This window comes from Narcine bancroftii, chromosome 4, assembly GCF_036971445.1.
Source record: "Narcine bancroftii isolate sNarBan1 chromosome 4, sNarBan1.hap1, whole genome shotgun sequence".
Taxonomy (NCBI): domain Eukaryota; kingdom Metazoa; phylum Chordata; class Chondrichthyes; order Torpediniformes; family Narcinidae; genus Narcine; species Narcine bancroftii.
In genome coordinates this window covers 63,247,623-63,264,831 of record NC_091472.1, presented here as the reverse complement: position 1 = coordinate 63,264,831, position 17,209 = coordinate 63,247,623, and the positions used below count along the sequence as shown (strand labels likewise).

At 37.6% G+C, this 17,209-nt stretch overlaps 1 protein-coding gene across 4 annotated transcripts in view; it reads left to right on the top strand.

Annotated features, from left to right (window-relative positions):
- LOC138760627 (proteasome activator complex subunit 4-like) overlaps positions 1 to 7,637 on the top strand; it is a 190,373-nt gene extending 182,736 nt beyond the window's left edge. For 3 of the 4 annotated variants that reach the window (XM_069931418.1, XM_069931416.1, XM_069931417.1), the window contains one exon: positions 5,281 to 6,245. The gene's annotated coding sequence lies outside the window, so the exon portion shown is untranslated. Of the gene's footprint in view, positions 1 to 5,280; positions 6,246 to 6,598 lie in introns of those variants that run through there. The other variant, XR_011355761.1, reaches the window with a different exon arrangement.
- The last annotated feature ends 9,572 nt before the right edge of the window (positions 7,638 to 17,209 follow it).

Below are 17,209 nucleotides of genomic sequence, written 5' to 3'. Positions count from 1 at the left end.
TTTAGTCAAATAATTTACTTATGTTGAAGAGTCTTGGACATTTATAACAAAAGGCAATGGATGAAAGCAAGATCCATACATGTCACTTGATTCCATATTTTCAATTTGTATCTTATTTTCATTTTTTTTTCCTGATTTTTCTCTTTTCACCTCATACTGATTACTCCGGATTCTCTCCAAGTAGGTGATTAATTGCTCTCATTTTTAATGGGAGAATATTTTTCATCCTTTTGATTCATTCTCCTAGACCTGGAATAATGTGCATTGTGTTTCTTTACAATGTCCAAGATTAAAGAAGAGGGGAAGTGCACTTTTAGGGAGTGAAAATATAGGGAGAAAAAAAAATCATTTTCATTGAAAAGATCTTCAGTTAACTAAATAAGATTTAGTAGCTTTTAACTTCATTAAAAGGACTAAATCTAATATTGTAAAACCAACATGTGAGCTGAGATAGGCCTGAAGAAATTACTAGAAGTGTAAATTAACTAGATGCTGTTAAATATTGGTATTTTCAAGATTGTATTCTCATAATCTTCAATTGCTTGTCTGAAGCATCTGTAAAATATTGCCAGAATTTGTTTAGGCTACCTCTCATTCTTCTCAAAAGGACTAAAAAGGCTTAAAGTTCTGGTTTCTAGAAAACCTGAAATATGTGACACCATTAAAATATTTTCTGATAAGTTGCAATGGTTGAACCATATGTTGCATGGGAAGACAAATTAGATCAAGATCAAGATTCAATTTATTATCATAGTAATAAAACAGTTTATATTACATGAAATTTCTTTTTGCCTGCTGCAGGCAGAGAGATTCGCCACTAGCAGTAATTGCCTTAGCGCTCATACAGTTCACAGTCAGACTTAGAGTTAACGTCATAATTGTTGATTTCCATTCATAAGTAAATTAACACAGAATATATTCAGTTGTGAAGAAAGAAAATTTGTCAGAAGTTTGTTGGACTTTTGCAAAGATGGAAACGTCATTGACCTGATTCTAAATACTAAAGTGAGAATCAAAAAGTTAGAGATGACCGTAATATAACTGGGTTCCATTAAAAATAGAAGAATTGTCTTGGGTAATGCAGAAATGGCCGAAGCCTTAAACAAGTATTTTGGGTCTGTCTTCACAGTGGAAAATGCAGGTAACATGCCCAACAGTAGTTTTAAGGAGGAAATTGCGGGTGAGGATCTCATCAATTGCTATCATTAAAAAATTAGTGCTGGGCAGACTAATGGTCCTAATGTCCTAATGATGGAATCCATCCCAGAGTACTAAAAGAAATGTAAAAAGTACAACACAGAGATTCTGCTGCTGTACTGTGTGCAGTTCTTGTCTCTTTACTTGAGAAGGGAAGAACTTTCTTTGAAAGCAGTGAAAAGAAGGTACATCAGCTTGATTCCAGAAATGAGGGGGTTAGCTTATTTGACTAATAAGGACTATACTCATTGAAGTTTAGAAGGGGAATATTCTAAAAATGTATAAAATTTTGAAAAGAATTAATGTTAGAAGCAGAAAAGTTGTTTCCATTGACAGATGGGACAAAAACGAAGGGACATTGCCTCAAGATTTGGGGAGTACATTTCGAAGAGACTACTCACTACCCAAGCAGCCTCATTAAATGTATTAAAGACACAGTTAAATACATTTTTGAATCATAGGGGAATTGAGGGTTATGTAGAATTGGCGGGTACATGGAGCTGAATCCATGGCCAGATCACCCATGAGCTTACTGAATGGTGAACCAGGCTCTACAGGCTAGATAGCCACCTGCAGCTCCCAATTCTTATGTCCTTATGTTTCAGGACTCTTTATTGGTAAAATAAAACAAATTAAAATGAAATAAAGATTTTCATTTAGAATGCACAATAAAATTAAAAAATAGCCAGACTTTGTTTATGAGAAGTATTCAAATTGCAGGTGGAAAATGTTTAAATCGAGAATATTCCACTAAAGGAATATAAATTACATAAATAGAGAGATGTTAGGTATTAATAAATTATTTAGCAAATAAAGTAGAAAAAATAATATTGGAAATCAAGAAAATATCTGAAAACTTAAATGGGCAATTTTTTTAAATGAACAATGAAAGCAGAACAAAACGTTTTTGTAATTCTGTTGATATCACAAGATAGATGAACAGGCGGAGATTTTTAATGAGACAATGAAATAAGTAAGTGCTTGTCATAGGCTTCAGGCTGGAGGTTGTCATTGAGGCTGTAAGATTCATTGTTTGAAAATGGAGAAAAATATGCATTTATTATAATTATTTTTAATACAACATATTCCTGGGAAGTTTTTAAGATTATTTGAAGAAATAAAAGCAATGCAGTTGGAGTAACTGGAGAATTTTAAAAGTAATTGGTGTAATACCAGATAAGAGGCTATGGCCCTGGAATTCAGTGAATATGGACACATGGATATGAAATATGTGAAGGAAAAATGGGCATGATTACAAATATATGGACAGTTTTGCCTTGCCTAAATTGTATTTTTTGTGCTTCATTTCTGATTGAGCTGGGCATTGTTAGCAACCAATATTTATTACCCATCTTCAATTACTCATGAATACAATGACTTTTAAGAGTCAGCTACATTGGTGGGTTGAAGTTGCACAAATCTCCTACCCTGAAGGACATTAATGAACAAGATGTTTTTTTTTCCCAACAATCTGATGTCTTTTTTCAGAACCTCTTTCTGGAATTTGGTCCCCAAATTGCCAGTATCTAGTCATTTTACTGTTGTGCCATTGCCACATCCACATTCCTCATTTCAGATCCTTCCTTTACCTTGGCCAAACCTCCCCCACCCTACTCTCTCAGATATCTATGCACATCCATTAGTGGCCACTTGCATATACCCCAATTTTAATTGCATCATTGATGACTGTGCTTTTGCCCACCCCACAAACTTTACTATTCTCTTTTATTCATCCTTTAAAATACTCTGGTGCTGCTGAAGGCTGTTAGGAAGTTGGTTAAACATTGAAATATTATGTCCAGTTATGGTCATCCTTTTATGGATGGGGTAAAAATGCAATGAAAACTGTTATTTGATTCACTGGGATTGTCCTGGATCAATGATCTCAATTATAAAGGGAGACATAAAAAGTAAAATTTATTTTTATTTAGCAATGATATGGTTGACCAAATAAAGACAATTGCATGTCAGTTCCATTTTCCCCCATCTTTTCAATTTATCTTGCTATTTTATTGTTTTTCCTGTCTTTATTATTGGTCCTCGATAACATCCACAGATTCTGCTTTTCTAGTGCTTTTGGATAATAGAAAGCTACAAATACCAAATTGAATCATCCTTAGTGATAGACTTCCAAATTCTCATCAACTGTTTGGTTCATTAGGACCCCATGGAAATTCTTCCTGGTATTGCTAGAACTACATCTTAACCATAATAGACTTGGAAATGAAACATGGATGCACCATTACTAATATCACACAAATCAACTTCATCCACACTTTTTAATGATCCCATTGTTGCCTTCTGTCTTTGACTTCAACATGCTGTTATCACTTTCCAAGCCAATATAACTTTTGTCTCTGAATTCACACATATTTTGCCTTGTACTAAAGTTGATCCCTTATAGACATGACTTTCCATACACATCTTACAAAACCTTAGTTCCAACTCAGTCTTTGAATGTTACCTCTTAAAGACATGCTCATCTCTCTCATGCCTTCCCACTCTGCTCTGCTGTCTCCCTCCATTGCACCTATAGACCTCCAATCAGTCCGGACTTGATTACTACAATGCTGTTTTAGGTACTCTCCTCTTAATTCTACCTCCATATTCACCTATAATTTTGTTGCTCTTTGCTATCAGCAAATCCTTGCAATCAAGTTCTTCACCTTCATTTCTAACCACTTTGTTCTTCTGTTTCAAATATTTTTTATCCTTTTTTTTATTTTAGTCCTTTGAATCGACCTCAGTATGAAGTTTTCCTTGTGCCTCATGATTCCTCATTTCTCTCTACTCTTTTGAGATATTACAAAACCCACTCCATGAAATAAACTGGTCACCAAATAGCCATTAAATTATGCCTCAAGCAGAACTCAAGAGCCATAGCTCTATTCAGAATTTAAAAGCAGACCTTTTGGGCCAACATGTCCAATCTGATCAAGTTGTCTATGCAAGCTTGACCATTTGCTAGCATTTGGTTCATATCCCTCCAAATGTTTTGAATCCAAGTGACTGTCTAAATGTCTTTCAAACATCACAGTAGTACCCAGATCTACCTCTTCCACTGGCACTTCATCCTATATATCCTGGGTGAAAAGGTTGCCAATCAGGTCTCTTTTAAATCTTTTTCTGTTCACTTTAAACCTATGGTCAGTAGTTTTAGTTTGCCCTACCCCGAGATAAAGATTCTGACCATTCACCCTGGAATGTTCCTCATGATCCTGTATACCTCCATAAGGTCACCTCTCAGCCTCCTATGCTCCAGGGACAAAAAACCCCAACCTGTGCAGCCTCTCCTTGAAACTCAGGCCCTCCAATCCCAGCAACACCCTTGTGAATCTTTTCTGTACTCTTTCTAGTTTAATGCCACCCTTCTACAGCTGCACATAGACTCCAAGTGTGACATCACTTAACATCCTGTACAGCTGTAAAATGACATACCAATTCCTGCAGTCCCCTGACCAATATAAGTAAGCCTGCCAACTGCTTTCTTCACCACTCAGTCTATCTCTGTCATCTCTTTCAGGAAATGATGTATTTGTACAATTAAATGTTTTTTTCTAAAGATAAGCAGAAATTTATTTGAAGGAAAATACAAGATTTCAACAATTATTGTGGTATTTGTTTCCTTAAATTTTTTATCAAGTTTCTAGAAAGCAAAATTTAAAAATATATTATTCATTTTACACGTGGGCCTTGTTGGTGAGACCGGTATTTGTTACCTGTCCCAGTTAATCCCTGAGAAGGCAATGTGAACTATTTTGAATTGCGACAGTAAATCAGAAGAATTTCGTATTTTCACTTTCCCTCTTTAATCCTCACTCTTGTTGGAGCCTTCCTGGTCAGTTCTATTTTGATGTCACTGTCATTTCTAGTATGTACAGGTGTATGTATTGTGAAATGCATCGATCTATTTCAATTATGAGATCAAATATTAATTGCAGAGATCAATATGTAGTGTGGAAAAAGTAAGGCCAGAGAAAAAGAGTTAAAATTGAAGCATGCTAAATTTAATCTGGTGGGTGACTTTGATATGTAGAAACAAATCAGTTCAGATCTCAATGTATTTTTTTTCTTTTTCTCTAGGCTCTAGTTCTATTTACACCATTGGAAGGGAGTTTTGATGCTACCACTATTGAACAATAGAGAACATTTGTACATATGCCTGAGAATCCCATGAAGCGTATAAATCTTTGAAGACCTGAAAAGCTGCAAATACTAATAATAATATTTTGTGTCTTTAAGAATATGGAGATCCTTTTCAATCCAAGTAAATAATTTACAACATAGCTGAAAATGTGTGTGTATAAAAATGTGTTTCGTAGAATTTTGACTTTGTTTATAATATAAAGACAATAGTTTTTTTTGGCTGATTTACAGAAATTGTTATTAAGCACAAATCACTCTGTTGAATTTGTAAAATTCTTGTACAGTTTTTGCTCAAAACATCCTAATTTCTTGACTGCTCTCAAGACCACTCCTGGCTATTTAATTGACACAGATTTAATAACTTTTTTAGGGCTGTAAAAGAAATGTAAAAACTGTACAAACAGGAGATGAAATAACACATTTGTACAGAATGTAATCTTTAAAGACGTGGTGTTATTGATATTTGTTGAGCTATATTTGTATTGGCGTGAACTTCTAGTGGTTCTGTCTTCAGATCACTTGCTTTTCCACATGCTCTATGGTTTATGCTTTCAAGAAATACATTTCAGTCATTTGTTTTACCAAACTGCTGAAGGTTCATCACGCAACACTGGTTTTGATGATTTTAATGGCTTGGCATTTTCAATCTTTTTATTAAATTCCATTATCTTTATTTGGTTTTTATAATTACTCAGAATTTGTTACAATGTATGAAATACTGGCATCAAAAGTACTACCGTTCGATGTACAATCAATACGATGATAATCCATGGGTTAAAGGTCAAATCAAACAATTGTACTGTGTTAAAGACTTAACCACTCTGTTGGGTTGTGCCAAAAGAAGTAATTTTAGACGTGCTACTGGATATTTTAAAACCAATAAATGGATTGTTTGTACCACATCTGTATTGCTTGTGAGCATCTGTAAAACATTGTAACACCTTTTTCACTGCAGATAGATTTAAGTATAAAAATTGAATTCTTTATTCCTTATACGGCATGGTTAGTGTAGTGATCAGCGCAATGCTGTTACAGCACCAGCGACCAGGACCAGGGTTCAAATCCTGCGGTGTCTGTAAGGAGTTTGTACCTTCTCCCTGTGTCTGCATTGGCTTCCTCTGGGTGCTCTGGTTTCCTCCTACCATTCAAAAAAAGCATATGGGGTTTTAAGTTAATTGGGTGTAATTGGGCAGCATGGGCTTGTGGGCCGAAAGGGCCTCTTACCAAGCTTGATGTCTATTTTTTTTATCCCTAGGGAGAAAACTTAGTTCTGGAGATTATTTGGAAAATGGAGGGAGAATGTTGTATTATCCTGGATGTCAGCTCCATTGTAACCAAGTATCATTCCTCTATTCATCTGATACCAAAACAAAGCCATTTCCAGGTGTGCTTCACTGGCTGAGAGTTAGCAATAAAGTAAAGATTCATTTTCTTCTGGAGCTAAACTTGATAAGACTATAATTTAGTATAAATATGTTTGAACCTTGGGGCTCTATAATTACTAACAACTAGAAGATAGATCAAACAATTGTGGAGTTTTATAATGGGCTGGGCAGGGTGTGATATTTTTTGTTTTGTCTTCCATAAACATCAAACCGCTAATTTTACTCCATGGTGCTTATTTTTTCAGTTAGAATCTAACCATTTCCTCAATGAAAATTGTTCATGTAGACATTTTCTAGAATATTGCACAAGAAACCTCTCATTTTGATGTAAAAAAAAGTAATCAGGAAGTGTCACACTAAATATTACATTCCAGACCTGACCAGAATGAAAATTGTTCATGTAGACATTTTATTTATTTTTTATTTTTCACACTATGAACCATACTGACCAAAATACACACAAACATTTCCCTCTTGAATATACGCAGTGTCATTTTCTCCCCTTTTCCCCCCTCCCTTCCCTCCCTCCCCTCCTTCCTTCACCCCCCTCCCCACTCACTCAACATTCAACATATACGACACATTAAACCCATTAAACAATGTCATCACTCAATGAAAATAAAAAGAAATTTGTGTCTTCTACTTTTACATACTGGGTCAGTTCATTTCGTCTTCCCCTGTCATTTTAGGCGGTGGAGGTCTGTGGTAGGACTTCTCTATTGTGTTCCATGTACGGTTCCCAAATTTGTTCGAATACTATGATGTTATTTCTTAAATTATATGTTATTTTTTTCCAATGGAATTCATTTCTATGTACCATTGCTGTATTCTAATTTCCAGGTTGACATAATACATTTTTTTGCTGCAGCTAAGGCTATCATAATAAATCTTATTTGTGCTCCATCCAAATCAAGTCCAAGTTCTTTACTTCTTATATTACTTAGAAGAAAGATCTCTGGATTTTTTGGTATGTTACTTTTTGTGATTTTATTTAATACCTGGTTTAGATCTTCCCAAAACTTTTCCACTTTCTCACAAGCCCAAATTGCATGTACTGTTGTTCCCGTTTCCTTCTTACAGCGAAAACATCTGTCTGATACTGTTGGGTCCCATTTATTTAACTTTTGGGGCATGGTGTATAGCCTGTGTAACCAATTATAGTGTATCATGCGTAACCTCGTGTTTATTGTATTTCTCATAGTTCCGGAGCATAGCTTTTCCCATGTTTCATTCTTTATCTTTATGTTTAGATCTTGTTCCCATTTTTGTTTGGGTTTACAGCTTGTTTCCTCATTTTCTTTCTCTTGCAGATTGATGTACATGTTTGTTATAAATCTTTTAATTATCATTGTGTCTGTAATCACATATTCAAAATTGCTTCCTTCTGGTAACCTCAGCCTGCTTCCCAGTTTATCCTTCAAATAGGTTTTCAGTTGGTGGTATGCAAACATTATACCGTGAGTTATACCATATTTGTCCTTCATTTGTTCAAAAGATAATAATGCATTTCCTGAAAAACAATTTTCTATTCTTTTGATCCCTTTTCTCTCCCATTCTCTAAAGGAAAGGTTATCTATTGAGAAAGGGATTAGTTGATTTTGTGTCAATATTAGTTTTGGTAGTTTATCATTTGTTTTATTCCTTTCTACGTGAATCTTCTTCCAAATGTTGAGCAGATGGTGCAGTACTGATGAATTCCTATGTTGCACCAGCTTTTCATCCCACTTATATAGTATATGTTCAGGTACCTTCTCCCCTATTTTATCTAGCTCTAATCTGGTCCAATCTGGTTTTTCCCTAGTTTGACAAAAAACTGATAGGTATCTTAATTGTGCTGCTCTATAATCATTCTTAAAGTTTGGTAGCTGTAAGCCCCCTTGTTTGTACCATTCTGTTAATTTATCTAGCGCTATCCCCTTTCCAGAAGAATTTCCTTATTATTTTCTTTAGCTCCTTGAAGAATTTCTGTTAGGTGAATTGGTAATGATTGAAATAGGTATTGTATCCTTGGGAAGATATTCATTTTAATACATTTTACCCTTCCTATCAGTGTTAGTGGTAAGTCTTTCCAATGTTCTAAGTCATCTTGTAATTTCTTCATTAATGGCTGATAATTTAGTTTGTATAGACGGCCTAGATTATTATCTAGTTGTATGCCTAGGTATCGAATTGCTTGTGTTTGCCATCTAAATTGTGATTCTTTCTTAAACTTTGTGAAATCCGCATTATTCACTGGCATTGCTTCACTTTTATTTGCGTTGATCTTGTACCACGATACTTCTCCATATTCCTTCAATTTCTTATGTAATTCTTTTATTGATATTTTTGGTTCTGTTAAGTATACTCATCAGCCAGCTCCCCACCATGACCACCAGCCCCCCCACATCTCCATCGGGCACACTGAACTCAAAATGGTCAACCAGTTTACCTACCTCGGCTGCACCATTTCATCAGATGCAAGGATTGACAAAGAGATAGACAACAGACTCGCCAAGGCAAATAGCGCCTTTGGAAGACTACACAAAAGAGTCTGGAAAAACAACCACCTGAAGAAACACACAAAGATCAGCGTGTACAGAGCCATTGTCATACCCACGCTCCTGTTTGGCTCCGAATCATGGGTCCTCTACCGGCATCACCTACGGCTCCTAGAACGGTTCCATCAGCACTGTCTCCGCTCCATCCTCAACATTCATTGGAATGACTTCACCAACATCGAAGTACTCGAGCTGACAGAGTCCGCAAGCATCGAATCCATGCTGCTGAACACCCAACTGCACTGGGTGGGTCACATCTCCAGAATGGAGGACCATCGTCTTCCCAAGATCGTGTCCTACGGCGAGCTCTCCACTGGCCACCGAGACAGAGGTGCACCAAAGAAGAGGTACAAGGACTGCTTAAAGAAATCTCTTGGTGCCTGCCACATTGACCACCGCCAGTGGGCTGGTATCGCCTCCAACCGTGCATCTTGGAACCTAACAGTTTGGCGGGCAGCAACCTCCTTTGAAGAAGACTGCAGAGCCCACCTCACTGACAAAATACAAAGGAGGAAACCCAACACCCAACCCCAACCAACCAATTTTCCCTTGCAACCGCTGCAACCGTGCCTGCCTGTCCCGCATCGGACTTGTCAGTCACCAATGAGCCTGCAGCAGACGTGGGCATACCCCTCCATAAATCTTTGTCCGCGAAGACAAGCCAAAGAAGATACTGCAAATAGACTGATTTTATATTCCTTCTCTTTTATTTTTATCCCTCTTATTTTATTTTCTGTTCTTATCAGTTCTGCCAGTGGTTCTATAGCTAACGTGAACAGTGAGGGAGATAGTGGACATCCCTGCCTAGTTGATCTGCTTAATTTAAATTGGTTTAATATATATCCATTTACTGTCACCTTCGCCAATGGTCCCTTATATAATGCTTTAATCCAATTAATATATTTCTCTGGTAGATTGAACCTATGTAGTACTTTGAATAAATAATTCCATTCTACTCTGTCAAAGGCTTTCTCTGCATCTAAGGCAACCACCACTGTTGGAATCTTATTTCCTTGTACTGCATGGATTAAGTTAATGAACTTACAGATATTGTCCATTGTTCGTCTTTTCTTAATAAATCCAGTTTGATCTAGTTTTACTATTTTTGGAACACAGTCGGCCAATCTGTTTGCTAATCATTTAGCTATTATCTTATAATCTGTTAAGTAGAGATATTGGTCTATACGATGCTGGTGTTAGTGGATCTTTCCCAGTCTTTGGTATTACTGTAATTATTGCTGTTTTGCATGAATCTGGCATGTTTTGTGTTTCTTCAATCTGGTTCATTACTTCCAGGAGAGGAGGAATTAATAAGTCTTTAAATGTTTTATAGAATTCTATTGGGAGTCCATCCTCTCCTGGCATTTTATTGTTTGGTAGTTTTTTTAATATATCCTGTATTTCGTCTATTTCAAATGGTTTTATTAATTTATTTTGCTCCTCTTCTTGCAATTACAGTAGTTCAATTTTAGCTAGAAACTTATCTATTTTGTCTTCTTTCTCTTCGTTCTCCGTTCAATATAGTTGCTCGTAGAATTCCTTGAAGTTTTCATTGATCTCCATTGGGTTATATGTAATTTGTTTGTCCTTTTTCCTTGATGCCAATACCTTTCTTTTAGTTTGTTCTGTCTTAAGCTGCCAAGCTAGTATTTTGTGCGTTTTTTCTCCTAGCTCAGAATACTGTCTTGTCTTCATTATGCTCTTCTCCACCTTGTATGTTTGTAGTGTTTCACATTTTATTTTTTTGTCCGCCAATTCTCTTTTTGTTGTATCTTCCCTTATTGCTAATTCTTTTTCTGTACTTGCTATTTCCCTTTCCAGCTGATCTATTTCCCGATTGTAGTCCTTCTTCATCTTAGTTACATAACTTATTATCTGCCCTCTGATGAAGGCTTTCATTGCATCCCATAGTATAAACTTATCTTTCACTGATTCCGTATTTATTTCAAAGTGCATTTTAATTTGTCGCTCAATGAATTCTCTAAAATCCTGTTTTTTAAGTAGCATGGAGTTTAATCTCCATCTATACATTCTCGGTGGGATGTCCTCCAGCTCTATTGCTAATAACAGGTGTGAGTGATCCGATAACAATCTAGCTTTATATTCCGTTTTCCTAATTCTCCCTTGGATGTGGGCTGACAACAGGAACAGGTCTATCCTTGAGTATGTTTTATGTCTACCCGAATAATATGAGTATTCCTTCTCCTTTGGGTGTTACCTCCTCCATATATCCAAAAGTTGCATTTCCTGCATCGATTTAACCATATATTGGTTACTTTGTTCTTTCTGCTAGTCTTTTTTCCAGTTTTATCCATCTTTTAGAGTCCAAATTAAGGTTAAAGTCCCCTCCTATCAGTATATTCCCCTGCGTATCTACAATCTTCAAAAAGATATCTTGCATAAATTTTTGATCCTCTTCATTAGGTGCATATACATTGATCAAATTCCAAAATTCTGAATATATCTGACACTTTATCATTACATACCTCCCTGCTGGATCTATTACTTCCTCCTCTATTTTGATTGGTACATTTTTATTGATTAATATAGCTACTCCTCTGGCTTTTCAATTATATGATGCTGCTGTTATGTGCCCTACCCACTCTCTCCTTAATTTCTTGTGTCCACTTCAGTTAGATGTGTTTCCTGCACGAATGCTATATCAGTTTTTTCTTCAGGAAATTTAACAGCCTCTTCCTTTTGATTTGGTTATGTATTCCACTAATATTTATAGTCATATAGTTCAACATGGCCATTTCATACTTTGTTTACCTTTCATTTCCGCTTCTTCATCACCATCTTTCCTCCTTATTCATTTCTATTTTCTTTTTTTGAACACACTGTAAGACAACACTTCTAAATCATATTTCCACTAAAATTCCCTTAACCCCAAATGTTTTCCCCCCACCCCCTGAGTTTCCCCTTGTCCCTTGCTGGGCAACCACATCTCCCTTCTCCATTTGGATGGCGAGCCCAGTCGCGTCAACTGATTTCGCAGTTACTGTTATTCTCTCCCACCCAGCCCCCTCCAGAAAACTTTTATCTTCAGATATAACAAAGCTCACCCTCTTAATTCCCCCCTTACTTCTTTTCTTCCCTTTCTTCCCCTTCTTATTTCTTACTTATACATTATTTTTCTTCTTTATATGGAGTTTGTTGTCATTCTTGTTCTTGTTACATCTCTTCATCTCTCTGTCTGTTTTGCAGGCGTTCTGCAAATTCTCGTGCTTTGTCCGGATCCGAGAACAGTCTGCTTTGCTGCCACGGGATAACTATTTTAAGCATCGCTGGATATCTTAACATAAATTTATAGCCTTTCTTCCATCGGATCGATTTTGCTGCGTTAAATTCCTTCCTCTTCTTCAGGAGCTCAAAACTTATGTCTGGGTAGGAAAAAAAATTTTGACCTTTGTATTCCAGTGGCTTTTCGTCTTCTCTCATTTTTTTCATTGCCTTCTCCAATATATTTTCTCTTGTATATCTCAGGAATTTTACTAGAATGGATCTTGGTTTTTGTTGTGGCTGTGGTTTAGGGGCTAATGTTCTGTGTGCCCTCTCTATTTCCATTCCTTCCTGTAATTCTGGCATTTCTCGGACCCTGGGGATCCATTCTTTTATAAATTCTTTCATATCTTTGCCTTCTTCATCTTCCTTAAGACCCACTATCTTTATATTGTTTCTCCTATTATAGTTTTCCATTATATCCATCTAATGAGTCAACAACTTTCTTTAACTTTTTTTATCAGATTCTTCCAGTTTTCTTTTTAAGTCGTCCACTTCCATTTCTACGGCTGTTTCTCATTCTTCCACCTTGTCGACTTTTCCCAATTTCTGTCATGACCAGCTCTAATCTACTCACTTTTTCTTCTGTACCTTTTATTCTTCTTTTTATTTCACTAAATTCTCGTGTCAGCATTCTTTTAACGCTTTGATATATTCTTGAAAATTTTTTTTATCCATGTATTGTCCATTCCCTTCATCTTCCATTTCTCTGTGCAGAGCTTGATGCTCTCTCTCCTCTTCCCCTGTGTCCACTCCAGGACCTGTGTCCTCTACCTCTCTTCCTTGTATCTGTGTCTCTTTTGATTTTCTTGTTGGGCTGTTTATCTGTTTGCTGGGTATTTTTTTTATATTAATGGTGTCTTGATGTTTGTCCTCTTCCTCTGGGCTGGTCATCTGCTGAGTCTCTGATTTCCTTTTTTCATTCTCCTCCCTCCTGTTCCCATTATTTTCTATATATTCCCGCTGGGAGCCCTGCTGTCGGTTCTTTCTCAGCTGTTTGTGCTGTGGAGTTCCAATCCACAGCTGGTCCCCCCTCCCGTTGGTGTTGTCTTTGTCATGCTCGGTTGCGCACCTCTGTTTGGCTCCACGAGCCATCTTTGTAGTCTTGCGTTTGGTGGGTCGCGACCCCTTGGGGCCTCCACTGACCTCAGGGAGTGGGCTCCTCTTTCCACGCCGGGTACCTGCTTCTTTGTACAGGTAAGGCCTTCACCTTTCTCTTCCGACGTCTTTCCTTCTTTTCTTCCCGTTGTTTTTGGTTTTTCTTTCTTTGGTGGCATTTCCTCCACACCTTTATTTTTTATTTGTTGTGGTTTGTGTGTCTGTGGCTTTACTTTTTCTTTACTTTTTTCCATCTTTTCTGGAGAGGGCTGGTATTCTACCGGCCACTATTCCATCATGTGACTTCTCCTCCATGTAGACACGTTCTTGAATATTGCACAAGAAACCTCTCATTTTAGACAATAGAAGCTGGAGTAGGCCATTTGGCCCGTCGGGCCAGCACCGCCATTTTAGATCATGGCTGATCATTACCATCAGTACCCCTTTCCAGCCTTATCCCCATAACCCTTAACTCCGTTACCCACAAGAGTCTTATCTAACTCTCTTTTGAACATAGTCAGCGAATCCGCCTCTACCACCCTCTGTGGCAGAGCATTCCACAGATTCACACTTCTCTGGGTAAAAAAATGCTTTCTCATCTCCGTCCTAAAGGGCCTACCCTGTATTCTTAAACTATGCCCTCTAGTCCTCGTCTCCCCCATCATTGGGAACAAGTAATCAGACTTCACCTTGTCTATCCCCCTGATGATTTTGTATACCTCAATCATGTCCCCCCTCATGCTTCTAAACTCCAATGGATACAAGTCCAGTTTTTCTAGCCTTGCTGCATATGACAACCCTGCCATCCCTGGAACTAACCTTGTAAATCTGCGCTGCACACCCTCTACAGCTAGTATGTCCCTCCTCAAGTTTGGAGACCAGAACTGGACGCAATACTCCAGGTGGGGTCTCACCAGGGCCCTGTATAACTGCAGAAGGGCGTCTCTGTTCCTATACTCCAATCCCCTCTTTATGAAAGCCAACATTCCATTTGCCTTCTTCACAGCTTTCTGAACCTGCATGCTAGCCTTCAGTGACCGGTGAACAAGTACACCCAGATCCATTTGCACTTCCCCACTCCTTAGCTTGTCTCCATTTAAATAATACTCAGCTTTCCTATTACTTCCCCCAAAATGAATAACCTCACATTTGTTCACATTGAAATTCATCTTCCATTTAGCCGCCCACTCCTCCAGCCTGTCCAAGTCCCTCTGCATTTTCCTTACATCCTCCTCACACCCCACACCGCCACCCAGTTTAGTGTCATCTGTAAATTTGCTCATGTTATTTATAATCCCCTCATCCAAATCATTAACATAAATTACAAACAACTGAGGACCCAACACCGATCCCTGAGGCACTCCACTCGTCACATCCTGCCATTCTGAAAAAGACCCATTTACTCCAACTCTTTGTTTCCTATCTCTTAACCAATTTCCTATCCATGTCAGCACCTTACCTCCAATACCATGCTCCCTGATCTTGCCCACTAGACTCCCGTGCGGTACCTTATCAAAGGCATTCTGGAAGTCCAAATACACCACATCCTCAAAAAATTCCAGAAGGTTAGTCAAGCATGACTTACCCTTAAGGAATCCATGCTGACTAGCCCTTATACTATTATTACTGACTAAGTGTTCTGCTATTTCTCCTTTTATGATGGACTCCAATATCTTCCCCACCACTGATGTCAGGCTAACTGGTCTATAATTTCCCGTTTTCTCCCTCCCTCCTTTCTTAAAAAGCGGCACTACATCAGCCACTCTCCAATCCTCAGGGACCTCCCCGGAATCTATGGAACTTTGTAAAATGTCGACCAGTGCCTCCACAATTTCCATAGCCACCTCTTTCAGCACCCTAGGATGCAAAAAAAGTAATCAGAAAGCTTCACACTAAATATTACATTCCAGACCTGACCAGAAATAACTGTGTAGTTCAAAGGTACTGGTGTAGAATCCACTGCTCAGTGAAGGTCACAAGATAAGAACCTTTCTTGGAATGTTTACCCCATTAATTATAATTAATTAATTATGTAATACCCAATTCTGGCTGCTGGTCCAGTTGGAAGATTATGCTAACATTTTCTTTCCTGTCAATTTGTCAGAAACACTTGCCATGATTGAATTCTGTAAAACCTCCTTGGATCATAATTCTTTTTCACAACCCATTTTAACTTTGACAAATCACCAATGAAAAGGTAAATTGATTATTATTGACAGCATAGTTAATTCTGACTTGATGGTACTTTGTCCATATTGTTGAATTGAAATAGTCTTTCAAAGAGAGAGCACCACATGCCAGATCATACAAGTGTAGAGCCTCGCTCCCGAGATTAAAATTTAGCTAGCATTTGGGGATATTGTATTCCTAAGTCACCTCATTGGCTGAAAAGCCCATGGATTTGTGAAAAGCTCATTATTAATGCTTCATATTTAAACTGTCTTGATATATTTAAGTGTCCTTGGCCTCCAAAGGCTATCTGAGTATTTACTAAATGTGGATGAATATCATTTTGACTATGCCACTGTTGGTGAAAGATGTTTCATTTCAGGTGTAATTTCAGGTGTTAGTGATGCTATAATGCATTACACTCCTTGCACTAACAAAACTGCCCATGTAAATAACTTTTGAAACATTTTTGAGATGATTAATTTAGCTCCAGCTTTGTATCCTATCCATATTTGGCCAGTCAGTGTTGGGCAGTGGTAGGTTTTATGGTCTGTTTCCCAGGCTGTCTGGCGAAAATTCCAGCAGGGTCTTTGTTCTGATGTGCATGTGCAAAATGTTGAATGAATGCCTCCACTAAATTAAGTCACGTAACATGGCCATGCCTGAGAACAGATTTGTTTCTGCTGCCTTTAGAAGTGATGCCATCATCAGAGATCTTGATGTTAGTTCGCTTCAGTCACAGACTTGGGAGATGGAGATGATGTAGTTTTGTCAAGAGTTAATTTGCACACTCCTGTCCAAATCCACTGACCAAGTATTCAAATTCAGGTAGTTTTATGGTTACTGTAAATGGTGCAATTCTTTTAAATAAGTCTTGGTTCACTTTTAAATTTAATGTCAATTTCATAGCTCCTATGGTAAGATGCAAACTTGTACCCGTGGCTCAACGTTCGGGAATTCTGGCTGCTGGTCCAGTTGGAAGATTATGCTAACATTTTCTTTCCTGTCAGTTTGTCAGGAACACTCGCCATGATTGAATTCTGTAAAATCTATTTGGATGGTAATTCTTTTTCACAACCCCTTTTAACTTTTGCTGTACAGGCCTAGTACAGTTTTTGTCTCAGATCTTAATCAACCAGCTGGTCCCGCAATGTGAGTATTTTACAAAAAAAGTGGATTTCTATGAATAGTACAATTGATATTAATCAACTTCTTCAAGGTACTCCAACTCTGAATGAATATGGGCCCTTTTAATGATAGCTGTTAGGTTATGCTTTCCATTTCCAGATTAATTTTAACGTATTGCCTGTGCTAAGCTTGCCCTCATCCTCAGAAATATTCTTCGTCCTGTTCATCCATCCTGGTCTCTCTGCAACTTGCAACAACGTTATTTTC